General features: G+C 41.3%; 1 protein-coding gene across 1 annotated transcript in view; it reads right to left on the minus strand.

The window, feature by feature from the left end:
- The window catches only part of LOC311147175 (NLR family CARD domain-containing protein 3-like), a 36,044-nt gene that overhangs the window by 22,910 nt on the left and 1,118 nt on the right, over positions 1-12,016 (minus strand). The window lies entirely within an intron of this gene.

Genomic DNA, 12,016 nt, shown 5'->3' on the forward strand with positions numbered 1-12,016 from the left:
TTGGCTTTTTCCACTTTTTGTTGTGTTACAGCCTTAATTTAAAATGGATTACATTTAGATTTTTGTCACTGGCCTATACACAATACCCCAAATTGTCAAAGTGGAATAATGTTTTTGGAAATGTTTACAAATTAATAAAAAATGAAAAGCTGAAATATCTTGAGTATTCAACCCCTTTATTTTGGTAAGCCTAAATAAGTTCAGGAGTAAATATTAGCTTAACAAGTCACATACAGTTGAAGTCGGAAGTTTACATACACTTAGGTTGGAGTCATTCAAACTCGTTTTTCAACCACTCCACACATTTCTTGTTAACAAACTATAGTTTTGGCAAGTCGGTTAGGACATCTACTTTGTGCATGACACAAGTAATTTTTCCAACTATTGTTTACAGACAGATTATTTCACTTATAATTCACTGTATCACAATTGCAGTGGGTCAGAAGTTTACATACACTAAGTTGACTGTGCCTTTAAACAGCTTGGAAAATTCCAAAAAATTATGTCATGGCTTTAGAAGCTTCTGATAGGCTAATTGACATCATTTGAGTCAATTGGATGTGTACCTGTGGATGTATTTCAAGGCCTACCTTCAAACTCAGTGCCTCTTTGCTTGACATCATGGGAAAATCAAAAGAAATCAGCCAAGACCTCAGAAAATAAATTTTAGACCTCCACAAGTCTGGTTCATCCTTGGGAGCAATTTCCAAACGCCTGAAGGTACCACATTCAACTGTACAAATAATAGCATGCAAGTATAAACACCATGGGACCACGCAGCCGTCATACTGCTCAGGAAGGAGATGCGTTCTGTCTCCTAGAGATGAACGTACTTTGGTGCGAAAAGTGCAAATCAATCCCAGAACAACAGCAAAGGACCTTGTGATGATCCTGGAGGAAACAGGTACAAAAGTATCTATATCCACAGTAAAACAAGTCCTATATCGGCATGACCTGAAAGGCCGCTCAGCAAGGAAGAAGCCACTGCTCCAAAACCGCCATAAAAAAGCCAGACTACGGTTTGCAACGGTTTGGGACAAAGATCGTACTTTTTGGAGAAATGTCCTCTGGTCTGATGAAACAAAAATAGAACTGTTTGGCCATAATTATCATCGTTATGTTTGGAGGAAAAAGGGCGACGCTTGCAAACCGAAGAACACCATCCCAACCGTGAAGCACGGGGTTGGCAGCATCATGCTGTGGGGGTGCTTTGCTGCAGGAGGGACTGGTGCACTTCACAAAATAGATGGCATCATGAGGAAGAATAATTATGTGCATATATTGAAGCAACATCTCAAGACATCAGTCAGGAAGTTAAAGTTTGGTCACAAATGGGTCTTCCAAATGGGCAATGACCCCAAGCATACTTCCAAAGTTGTGGCAAAATGGCTTAAGGACAACAAAGTCAAGGTATTGGAGTGGCCATCACAATGCCCTGACCTCAATCCTATAGAATATTTGTGGGCAGAACTGAAAAAGCGTGTGCGAGCAAGGAGGCCTACAAACCTGACTCAGTTACACCAGCTCTGTCAGGAGGAATGGGCCAAAATTCACCCAACTTATTGTGGGAAGCTTGTGGAAGGCTACCCGAAACATTTTACCCAAGTTAAACAATTTAAAGGCAATGCTACCAAATACTAATTGAGTGTATTTAAACTTCTGACCCACTGGGAATGTGATGAAATAAATAAAAGCTGAAATAAATCATTCTCTCTACTATTATTCTGACATTTCACATTCTTAAAATAAAGTGGTGATCCTAACTGACCTAAGACAGGGAATCTTTACTAGGATTAAATGTCAGGAATTGTGAGAAAAAAAAAGAGTTTAAATGTATTTGGCTAAGGTGTATGTAAACTTCTGACTTCAACTGTAAGTTGCATGGACTCACTCTGTGTGCAATAATAATAATAGTAACGCAACAAAATGTGGAAGTCAAGGGGAATGAATACTTTCTGAAGGAACTGTATATATATAGTGCATTTGGAAAGTATTCAGGCATCTTGACTTTTTCCACATTTTGTTACTTTAAAGCCTTTTATTCTAAAATGGATTACATTGGTGTTTCCCCTCACCAATCTACACACAAGGACAAAGCAAAAATACGTTTTAGACATTATTACACATTTATAAAAAGAAATGGAAATATGACATTTACATAAGTATTCAGACCCTTTACTCAGTACTTTTTTGAAGCACCTTTGGCAGCGATTACAGCCTCGAGTCTTCTTGGGTATGACGCTACAAGCTTGGCACACCTGTATTTGGGGAGTTTCTCCCATTCTTCTCTGCAGATCCTCTCAAGCTCTGTCAGGTTGGATGGGGAGCGTCGCTGCTCAGCTATTTTCAGGTCTCTCCAGAGATGTTCGATCAGGTCCAGGCTCTGGCTGGGCCACTCAAGGACATTTAGAGACTTGTCCCGAAGCCACTCCTGCCTTGTCTTGGCTGTGTGCTTAGGGTTGTTGTCCTGTTGGAAGGTGAACCTTCGCCCCAGTCTGAGGTTCTGAGCGCTCTGGAGCAGGTTTTCATCAAGGATCTCTCTGTACTTTGCTCCGTTCATCTTTCCCTCGATCCTGACTAGTCTCCCAGTCCCTGCTGCTGAAAAACATCCCCACAGCATGATGCTGCCACCACCATGCTTCACCGTAGGGATGGTGCAAGGTTTCTTCCAGATGTCACGCTTGGCATTCAGGCTCATGGCTTGGTTTTTGCTCTGACATGCACTGTCAACTGTGGGACCCTTTCAGTTTTATGTTTTTTATAAATTTGCAGAAATTTCTAAAAACCTGTTTTTGCTTTGTCATTATGGGGTATTGTGTGTAGATTGATAAGGGGGAAAAAGATGTAATCCATTTGTGACTCGTTTCAGGAAACTAGTCGTATGTCGCAAGTCACGAGTTCACAGGAGAGGCATTTTAGTGTTTATTTTTGTTTTTTTATAAAAATGAGTTTTTTGGCAGAAATGCCTTCTGGAACATTTGAACTTTCATGTGCCTTAATAACAAACATGTAAATACGAATAAAGTTGTTAAATTACGAGCCTAGTGGTTTTAGCCACAGAAAAAGACAGGAACCTTCCCGCTAGCCATGATTGACTGAGATAATGAATGGGCTGGACATGCCGAGAGATGAGTTTCGGATTGGTCTGCTGTGTAGCATCTTCTGTCTATAAAATTAGCTGCTCGTTATGTGTAATTCTTTCTACTGCAGTTTAAAGATATAACGTTAGCCATGGAGAACTGCAAATGTGTTGCTGCTGCTCTCAATAACATTGCTGTCTTATTTAATGAAAGGGCCGTGAAGCGTTCATCCATGTGTACAGGTAAGAGTCTAACTACAGTTTCAGATATTATAAGTTACTAATTTTGTCAGAAAGTTGTCTCCATTGCAAGTTAAAGCTTACTGTTAGCTAGCTAGCTAACGTTAGGTGGCTGGCTCTCTAGCTAACATTAAGTGTATGATCTGTGTAGTAATATTATCTCAGAAATCCATTTGCATTGCTAGTTATAGCCTAATGTTAGCTAGCTAACCAGCTAACATTGAACCTATTTGGTTAACTTTAGCTATCTATGACAATCGGTTTGTATTGCTAGTACTCTATGGATTGGGATTATGGTTAATTGTTTAGCTTTCTAGCTAGCTACATGTCTAAATAAAAGACCCCAAGTTAAAGCATACTGTTAGCTAGCTAGCTGACATTAGGTGGATAGCTCGCTAGCTAACATTACGTGTATGATCTGTGTAGTAATATTATCTCAGAACGCCATTGGCATTGCTAGTTATAGCCTAATGTTAGCTAGCTAACTGGCTAACATTAAACCTATTTGGTAAACTTTAGCTAGCTATGACAATTGGTTTGTAATACTAGTACTCTATGGATTGGGATTATGGCTCATTGTTTAGCTGCTAGCTAAAGACTCCACTTCGCCAGATGATTACAAGACCCATCAAGTTAGCCAGGTGTGCCTGACGGTGATTACGGCCATCTATTGTATAATAATGCTAAAATATTTGTATCTGGAATTTGTCTTTAAGCATCAGTAGAACACGCCTGACTCTCCTTCACCAGTCATACAAGGAGAATGGTCTAACGCCTCCCATCAAAAAGAGAGCCGGCCCAAGCAAGCACAGGTTGCACCTGAAGCACGAGGACTTGCAATGAGTTGTGAACTTCATCAACAACTACAGTGGGGAGAACAAGTATTTGATACACTGCCGATTTTGCAGGTTTTCCTACTTACAAAGCATGTAGAGGTCTGTAATTTTTATCATAGGTACACTTCAACTGTGAGAGACGGAATCTAAAACAAAAATCCAGAAAATCACATTGTATGATTTTTAAGTAATTAATTTGCGTTTTATTGCATGACATAAGTATTTGATCACCTACCAACCAGTAAGAATTCCGGCTCTCACAGACCTGTAGTTTTTCTTTAAGAAGCCCTCCTGTTCTCCACTCATTACCTGTATTAACTGCACCTGTTTGAACTCGTTACCTGTATTAAAGACACCTGTCCACACACTCAATCAAACAGACTCCAACCTCTCCACAATGGCCAAGACCAGAGAGCTGTGTAAGGACATCAGGGATAAAATTGTAGACCTGCACAAGGCTGGGATGGGCTACAGGACAATAGGCAAGCAGCTTGGTGAGAAGGCAACAACTGTTGGCGCAATTATTAGAAAATGGAAGAAGTTCAAGATGACGGTCAATCACCCTCGGTCTGGGGCTCCATGCAAGATCTCACCTCGTGGGGCATCAATGATCATGAGGAAGGTGAGGGATCAGCCCGGAACTACACGGCAGGACCTGGTCAATGACCTGAAGAGAGCTGGGACCACAGTCTCAAAGAAAACCATTAGTAACACACTACGCCGTCATGGATTAAAATCCTGATCAAGCCAGCGCATGTCCAGGCCCGTCTGAAGTTTGCCAATGACCATCTGGATGATCCAGAGGAGGAATGCGAGAAGGTCATGTGGTCTGATTAGACAAAAATAGAGCTTTTTGGTCTAAACTCCACTCGCCGTGTTTGGAGGAAGAAGAAGGATGAGTACAACCCCAAGAACACCATCCCAACCGTGAAGCATGGAGGTGGAAACATAATTCTTTGGGGATGCTTTTCTGCAAAGGGGACAGGACGACTGCACCGTACTGAGGGGAGGATGGATGGGGGCATGTATCGCAAGATCTTGGCCAACAACCTCCTTCCCTCAGTAAGAGCATTGAAGATGGGTCGTGGCTGGGTCTTCCAGCATGACAACGACCCGAAACACACAGCCAGGGCAACTAAGGAGTGGCTCCGTAAGAAGCATCTCAAGGTCCTGGAGTGGCCTAGCCAGTCTCCAGACCTGAACCCAATAGAAAATCTTTGGAGGGAGCTGAAAGTCCGTATTGCCCAGCGACAGCCCCGAAACCTGAAGGATCTGGAGAAGGTCTGTATGGAGGAGTGGGCCAAAATCCCTGCTGCAGTGTGTGCAAACCTGGTCAAGAACTACAGGAAACGTATGATCTCTGTAATTGCAAACAAAGGTTTCTGTACCAAATATTAAGATCTGCTTTTCTGATGTATCAAATACTTATGTCATGCAATAAAATGCAAATTAATTACTTAAAATGTGATTTTCTAGATTTTTTTTTAGATTCCGTCTCTCACAGTTGAAGTGTACCTATGATAAAAATTACAGACCTCTACATGCTTTGTAAGTAGGAAAACCTGCAAAATCGGCAGTGTATCAAATACTTGTTCTCCCCACTGTATATACACTACTGTCACATCTCCTCCTTTACAATGTTGATTCCTGCGTCTGCGTCCTGCCTCTTCATATCCTCAGTACTCGTCACAAATACCAGTCAAAAGTTACTGATTCCAGGGTTTTTCTTTATTTTTACTATTTTCTATATTGTAGAATAATAGTGAAGACATCAAAACTATGAAATAACACATATGGAATCATGTAGTAACCCAAAAAGTGTTAAACAAATCAAAATATATTTTATATTTGAGATTCTTCAAAGTAGCCATGCCTTGATGACAACTTTGCACACTCTTGCCGTTCTCTCAACCAGCTTCATGAGGTAGTCACCTGGAATGCATTTCAATTAACAGGTGTGCCTTGTTAAAAGTTAATTTGTGGAATTTCTTTCCTTCTTAATGCGTTTGTGCCAATCAGTTGTGCTGTGACAAGGTAGGGGTGGTATACAGAAGATAGCCCTATTTGGTAAAATACCAAGTCCATATTATGGCAAGAACAGCTCAAATAAGCAAAGCGAAACGACATTCCATCATTACTTTAAGACATGAAGGTCAGTCAATCCGGAAAATGTCAAGAATTTTGAACGTTTCTTCAAGTGCAGTCGCAAAAACCATCAAGCGCTATGATGAAACTGGCTCTCATGAGGACCACCACAGGAAAGGAAGACCCAGATTTACCTCTGCAGCAGAGGATAAGTTCATTAGAGTTAACTGCACCTCAGATTTCAAGTAACAGTAACATCTCAACATCAACTGTTCAGAGGAGACTGCGTGAATCAGGCCTTCATGGTCGAATTGCTGCAAAGAAACCTCTACTAAAGGACACCAATAAGAAGAAGAGACCTGCTTGGGCCAAGAAACACAAGCAATGGACATTAGAACGGTGGAAATTTGTCCTTTGGTCTGGAGTCCAAATTGGAGATTTCTGGTTCCTACTGCCATGTCTTTGTGAGACGCGGGTGTATTTTACGGTGTATTTCCCACCGTAAAGCATGGAGGAGGTGTTATGGTGTGGGGGTGCTTTGCTGGTGACACTGTCTGTGATTTATTTAGAATTCAAGGCACACTTAACCAGCATGGCTACCACAGCATTATGAAGCAATACGCCATCCCATCTGGTTTGGGTTTAGTGGGACTATGATTTGTTTTTCAACAGGACAATGACCCAACACACCTCCAGGCTGTGTAAGGGCTATTTGACCAAGAAGGAGAGTGATGGAGTGCTGCATCAGATGACCTGGCCTCCACAATACCCCGACCTCAACCCAATTGAGATGGTTTGGGATGAGTCAAATGGCAGAGTGAAGGAAAAGCAGCCAACAAGTGCTCAGCATATGTGGGAACTCCTTCAAGACTGTTGGAAAAGCATTCCAGGTGAAGCTGGTTGAGAGAATGCCAAGAGTGTGCAAAGCTGTCATCAAGGCAAAGGGTGGCTATTTGAAGAATCTCAAATATAAAATGATTACTACATGATTCCATATGTGTTATTTCATAGTTTTGATGTCTTCACTATTATTCTACAATTTAGAAAATAGTAAAAATAAAGAAAAACCCTTGAATGAGTAGGTGTGTCCAAACTTTTGACTGGTACAGTAGATTCCCTTGTTCATGCGTGGTTTGGATGGACCAGTTCATCACCGGGGGCGAGTTCCAAGTCATCCCTACCTCATCTGTCAACACTATCACTGATATCATTATTGATATTGTTCTTGTACATACTGTATATTATATTGCTCTTTCTCTACTGGCATTGACACTATCTATTTTTGATATTGCTACCAGTGGCGGCTCCTGAAAAAATTCTCAGGGGGGGCAATTTTTCTGATGATTTAGGTGACCTACACACATTTTAAAAAAGATATGTCCAGCAACAACATGAAGACAGGGGCAGCATATAAGTCAATACCAGAAGCATTTATTGACTGATCTCAAAAGTGTTGGCTTACCAGGGTTGGTGGAGCCCTCAGTTTCATCTTTGCCTCGCAAAGCTAACTCAAACACTCCGCAAAACTTCACACACTGGATTAGCCGGCTGAGGATGTGGCGGTTCTTGCTAATGTCGTAGTAAATGTATTTGTTATAGTGAATATGGAATATGATATGTTGAGTAAAATGTTGTGCTAAGATCTATTTAGGTCAGGAGCTGGTTATAAGTTCTGTTCCTATCCAATAACAATGGACAAAAGGGTCCTATCTTGTCAGCCTTGTCAGCAGGTGGCCAAGGACAACACCCACGCCATAGGCCTCTCAGTTCTTCCAACTCACGAGTTCTTGCTCTGAGGACACACACACACACACACACACAAACACACACACACACACATCATCACTGTTAAACACACACACACACACACACACACACACACATCATCACTGTTAAACACACACACACACACACACACACAAAAATCCCCTCTCTTAGGCTGAACATTTGAAGACAGAGAACCCGACTCAGAGCCAATGCAACAGTGACAGTAGCCTGGAGGGGACCTCGCCCAACTCATCAGGACCAATCAGAAGATCAGAACTACTAGATTCAACCTACTTCATTTATTGCATAAAATGTCTGCACACAATGTTTCGGGGCTCTCTTCAGATAATAATAATAATAATAATAATATGCCATTTAGCAGACGCTTTTATCCAAAGCGACTTACAGTCATGCGTGCATACATTTTTGTGTATGGGTGGTCCCGGGGATCGAACCCACTACCTTGGCGTTACAAGCGCCATGCTCTACCAGCTGAGCTACAGAAAGTGGATACTCATGGATGCGCATCGCAATTGTAAAATGTCAACACAATTGGAGACACCACGTCATTTTTGGAGACATGTTATTGACAGTAAACTATTGTAGATGCGACTGCTAACTAAATAAAACATTTTAGCTGGCTAGCTAATCATCTTAGCTAAATGTGGGGCAAACAATTCAGTTATTTACCGTTAATTTGAGGGATTGGGGTGAAAGAAATCGAGTTACATAGTGATACTTTACGATATACTGTATTGACAATATCGCAATATTTTAGCGCTAGTTGGCTGTACCTGCACCAAAACACCATTATTGTTCCTTCATAGCTTGTTCTCAATCTTTTCACATTGGGAGCCAATTTATTTTCAGCACTTTTATTTCCATGACTGATCAAAACTCGTTCTCATGGCTTTCTGATCCCTCTGCAACAGACATATGGTGCGCAATAAAATCACAGTATCGAATCGCAATACGTATAGAATCATGAGACTCGCAATGCTGATGCATATATCTTATCGTGAGGTTCCTGGCAATTCCCAGCCCAAGTTCATTTGCCACAACAAATCTCTTCGCTAGCAAACGCGATGTCTTCTCCAAAACGGCAATGTGTCTCCAGCAATGTTTACTTTTTTGACGTTCTATGGCATCTCCACTTTCCAAGCATATATGACCACATGTAATATTTTGGTAAGTGATGCAAATAGTGAACTATGTAGGGCCAGGATGTAAAATATATGTAGCTGCAGCAATTTCTCTTATCTGATATGGTAAGTAATGGGGCTTAATTTATAGCTCCCTAAGAGTTTGACGAACGGGTCCGTGCACGCGATTCCAGATATCTTTACCTCTGAATAAACTGCCTTTATTATACCATATCCACCCTGTCCAAAGTCTCTACTTGGTCTCAGTTCTCCAGTAAACTTGTGATTATCAACACTAACCTCATCATTGTGGCGGCGGACAGCTAGCCTGTATCCCTCATCAAGTTGAGTGGCAATGTTATTTTTCCGTTCGTACCAATTTTTGGAAAATCCTCGGGTGTAGGACTTTCCGCCTTTAGTAGAAACCTGTTGAATTATTAAATTTGGTCTGGGAGGTCCTAATTGTTTCGTTGCCAATTTATCTTCATTTGTTCGCCGACAAAAAGGAACTTCTTTCAAAGACACAATCCGCTCTTTTCTCAGTTACGTTCATGGTTACGTTACGTTACGTATGACGAAAGCGCGTAAGTGCAAGCCCTCAGACACCCATAGAGATTGTATTGAAGGCTCTGAAATTTGAAAAAAATAGATTTTACATTAGAGGCTATGAGAGACTTCTGGGCGATTTTCAACCTGACTGAAATCGCCCCAAAAGGGGGGGGAGCCATTTGAAGCACGACTTTAGCCTGATTCGACATTTAGTGGCAGTGTGGCACTGTGGCAGATCAGACGTATAGATTACAACACTGATAACTACTGTTGCCGTGATATAATTGATTAGAAAAAAAATCCCTTCCTTTTCCCGTTTGGCAGTGCGTCGCCCATATCGCCCTATTGAACAGGCCGCCCCTGATTGCTACTATGCAAGTAACCATTTTGCTGTACCGTTTACACCTTCTGTAGAGACCCATCCACTTAGCGAGATGTGGCTGGGAGTTATAGCATTTCTTTAACATGACCCATCAATTTAGACAAGTGTGTCTGGGTAAGCGTCATCTAATATTTATAAAATATTTTTTATCTGGACACTCTCTGTTTACATTGAATTGTTCGTTATTGTAGGCTACTGATTTTACCACTTTTAGTTTTCATCTTTACTACACTGCTCATGCTGTATAGCACATGACCTCACATGTGAATCCTTAAAGAGATGGGTGGGGCTAAACTTAAGAGGGTGTGAACGATGCTGAATGGGTTTAGACAAAGAAGAGCGTAGGTGTACCAAAACATTCCAAGGCCAATTTACATTTACATCTTAGTCATTTAGCATATGCTCTTATCCAGAGCGACTTACAGTTAGTGAGCGCATACATTTTTCATACTGGCCCCCCGTGGGAAACGAACCCACAACCCTGGCGTTGCAAGCGCCATGCTCTACCAACTGAGCTACAGGAAAAATATTATATTTTCTCAGAAGTGGGCTTACAGGTTTATCAACTTTCAAAGCAGAATTACTTTCCCATTGTTCCTTAAAGGCAGTGTATGATATACCATTTTCTAGCTCTGTGTCTCTGCTTTTATCCAATGGAAAAAAAACACAATTTCAAATTTTGCTACATAAGACCGAATCAAGGCGGTCGGTCTCATTTTAGAGTAAGGCTGTAACGTAACAAAATGTGGAAAAAGTCAAGGGGTCTGAATACTTTCCGAATGCACTGTATTTCTCAATGGAGGAGTCTATAGATGTAGTAAAGAGATCAACATAATTTGACTAAAACTATGAAAACGCCACACTCACCCGGTTGGGAAAGATTCAGAATATAGTCATTGCCGGCCATCAAAATCAGCCTACATCTATCTAGGCTATGTATTGCACACTGTGAGAAAAAAAAAATGAAAAAAATAATAGTATACAGTGAGGAAAAAAAGTATTTAGTCAGCCACCAATTGTGCAAGTTCTCCCACTTAAAAAGATGAGAGAGGCCTGTAATTTTCATCATAGGTACACGTCAACTATGACAGACAAATTGAGAAAAAAAAATCCAGAAAATCACATTATAGGATTTTTTATGAATTTATTTGCAAATTATGGTGGAAAATAAGTATTTGGTCAATAACAAAAGTTTCTCAATACTTTGTTATATACCCTTTGTTGGCAATGACACAGGTCAAACGTTTTATGTAAGTCTTCACAAGGTTTTCACACACTGTTGCTGGTATTTTGGCCCATTCCTCCATGCAGATCTCCTCTAGAGCAGTGATGTTTTGGGGCTGTCGTTGGGCAACACAGACTTTCAACTCCCTCCAAAGATTTTCTATGGGGTTGAGATCTGGAGACTGGCTAGGCCACTCCAGGACCTTGAAATGCTTCTTACGAAGCCACTCCTTCGTTGCCCGGGCGGTGTGTTTGGGATCATTGTCATGCTGAAAGACCCAGCCACATTTCATCTTCAATGACCTTGCTGATGGAAGGAGGTTTTCACTCAAAATCTCACGATACATGGCCCCATTCATTCTTTCCTTTACACGGATCAGTCGTCCTGGTCCCTTTGCAGAAAAACAGCCCCAAAGCATGATGTTTCCACCCCCATGCTTCACAGTAGGTATGGTGTTCTTTGGATGCAACTCAGCATTATTTGTCCTCCAAACACGACGAGTTGAGTTTTTACCAAAAAGTTATATTTTGGTTTCATCTGACATTCTCCCAATCCTCTTCTGGATCATCCAAATGCACTCTAGCAAACTTCAGACGGGCCTGGACATGTACTGGCTTAAGCAGGGGGACACGTCTTGCACTGCAGGATTTGAGTCCCTGGCGGCGTAGTGTGTTACTGATGGTAGGCTTTGTTACTTTGGTCCCAGCTCTC

This window comes from Coregonus lavaretus (assembly GCF_964263955.1).
Source record: "Coregonus lavaretus genome assembly, chromosome: 2".
Classification (NCBI taxonomy): domain Eukaryota; kingdom Metazoa; phylum Chordata; class Actinopteri; order Salmoniformes; family Salmonidae; genus Coregonus; species Coregonus lavaretus.